Source organism: Arachis hypogaea, chromosome 4 (genome assembly GCF_003086295.3).
Source record: "Arachis hypogaea cultivar Tifrunner chromosome 4, arahy.Tifrunner.gnm2.J5K5, whole genome shotgun sequence".
NCBI lineage: Eukaryota > Viridiplantae > Streptophyta > Magnoliopsida > Fabales > Fabaceae > Arachis > Arachis hypogaea.
Genome location: NC_092039.1, coordinates 75,248,662 through 75,251,495, shown reverse-complemented (window position 1 = coordinate 75,251,495; position 2,834 = coordinate 75,248,662).

Genomic DNA, 2,834 nt, shown 5'->3' with positions numbered 1-2,834 from the left:
CAATCCAGACTGGGTTAACCCAGGGAGGCCAGTTACACTCGAGCGATTGGTCTATACCACACCTGCTCAGCAACAAAGAAGGCCACATATAGAAAAGCAAAAAGCCAAGGAAGGAACTCATCAAGAGGAATATCATCAGGAAGAATATCAACAAGAAGAGCATCATGACCCAGCAAACCTAAATTTGACTCACCTTCTAAGAGCCATTGAGGATTTGGGAATGAGACAAATGGAGGGACAAGAGTAAATACTTCACATTCAGTCCAACTGGATGAGACAACAAGAAGAGTGGCAGAAACAACACATGGAGCAGCAATAGGAGCAATACTCCCAACTCACTCAAGCCATCCACCAAGTTACTGAGAGGCAAGAGCGTCAGGATAAATGCCTTCAAGAACTCAACCAGCGGCAACTAGCTCAAATGAAATCATTCAATGAGTTCAATGTGCTGAATGAAGGAAAGCAGTTACATAGGGAGGAGTTCAACGTAAACACTCAGGCCAGGTTGAACTACATGTCCAGCAATATGCATCATTTACATTATGCCATTTCCACTTTTGATGAGGTCCAAAAAGAGTTTGTTGAACAAGAAGAAAGGAAGGTGAAATAGCAGAAGGACACACTATCTGAGTAAGTTTCTGAGTTTGTGGTGTAGTCATAAGTTAGCTAAGTTGATTCAACCATAAGGTGGGGATGACAACTATCTGGCCTGAATACTATACTTTGAATATACCCATGAGACTAAGTAAATAACAAGATCCTAATAAGAGAAAGGGAAAGAACACTTAAAGTGAAAAACAAAAGAAAAAGAGTAAGCAATAAGGCTAGGCACCAATGGTTTTAATCTTGAGGCATGTGTCTGTGGTGTTCCTGTGTGAGGGATTTACTTGGATGAATAAGCTCTTAAGGGTGCCTTATCACTTGGTAACTTGGGTTAACTAACTCGGGATTATTAGCTGAAAGTCCACCATCAAGAGTAACCCTCACTACAGAGCATTTAGTAACCCAAAGAGGTGCTGGACACCAAGGTCTCAAGAAGGAAAATAAATGAACCAGATGCCTGTGGTGTGTATGTATAGGGGAGAGACTTGAGGGAGTAAGTCCTTAGGGGTGTCTCAACACCTAGCACCTTGAACCAACTGGTTCGGGAGTGTTGGCTGAAAGCTTATCTTAAAGAGTTGCCCCCTTACAGAGCACTTAGCTTGAAGAACACAAATAAGCCCTGGAATGACAATAAAAGGATCAATAAAAGTCTCATGGGATGTAAGCAAAATCAGTGTTTTAGGACATGATAAAGGTCTGAAAGCCAGTAATGGAATGAACCTAAGTTGCTATGCATGAAACCACCATAAAATCAGTGACATGACTTCCACAAGAATGACTCATTTCTCTTGGCATTCCATTCATCATTCTCTTGTTCCAGTACTTGCTTAGGGACAAGCAAGCTTTAAGTTTGGTGTTGTGATGCCAGGGCATCTTGGCCAGTTTCACTAACCTTTTCTTTACTGTTTTTAAGGTAGTTTCATGCATTTCCTTAGGAAATAAGCTAGTTTTGGGTAGATATTCACTTACACCTTGATTCAAGCATACATTGTGAATTTTACATGATTTCATGAGGATTTTGCATGAGTTTAATAACAAATTGTATGTTGCATTACCCATGACTTGGACTAGAACTTTGATGCACTCTATTACTTGATTTCAGGACCAAAGGAAGCAAGGAAGAACCACTTAGCAGTCACGTTAATCTAATTAACGTTACCACTAACGTGGAATGGGAGGTAACTTGCAAAGTTAATGAGAAAAGTGATTGCCAATAACGCTCTCGAAGCCATCATTGCCCACGTTAAGAGTCACGTTAACTAAGTTAACGTGAACTCTAACGTGAAGAAGGGACTTTGAGCCAACGTTAGTGACACTTAACATTATCACTAACGTTAGCCAATGATCATAAGTGGCTACATTAGAGTCAACGTTAACTTAGTTAACGTGGCCTCTAACGTTAAAAGGGGGAAGGAACCAACGTTAGTGACACTCAACATTGTCACTAACGTTGGCCTAAGGTGCAATGTACCACGTTAACTCCCACGTTAACCTGGTTAACATGGGAGCTAACGTAAGAGGCAAGGGTGGTCGACAACGTTAGTGACACCCAACATTGTCACTAACGTTGGAAGCAAACACAAAACCCCAAGGAGCCACATTAACTTCCACGTTAACTTAGTTAACGTGGAAAGCTAACGATGATGAGTGAAAGATGAGCCAACGTTAGTGACACTCAACATTGTCACTAACGTTGGGGATGGCTAAGAATGGCCACGTTAGAAGCCACGTTAACCTAGTTAACGTGGACTCTAACGTGAGACATAGGGGCACATTGGAACGTTAGTGACAATGTTAAGTGTCACTAACGTTCTCGAAGGTTGGCAAGGCCACGTTAGAAGCCACGTTAACCTAGTTAACGTGGACTCTAACGTGAGACATAGGGGCACATTGGAACGTTAGTGACAATGTTGAGTGTCACTAACGTTCTCGAAGGTTGGCAAGGCCACGTTAGAAGCCACGTTAACCTAGTTAATGTGGGCTCTAACGTGAGGCAAAGGGGTACATTGGAACGTTAGTGACAATGTTGAGTGTCACTAACGTTCTCGAACTCATACTTTCACTAAAACGTTAACACCCCTAACGTCCTGAGCTAAAGTCTCTGCCCACTTCACACTTTCTCTCTGCAAGTAAAACCAAGCCCAAATGAAGAAGAGAACTGCTTCAAACTCAAGATCCAAAGGCCCAAGATTTGAAAAGCCAACTAGAAGCTGAGAAGAGTAGTATATATA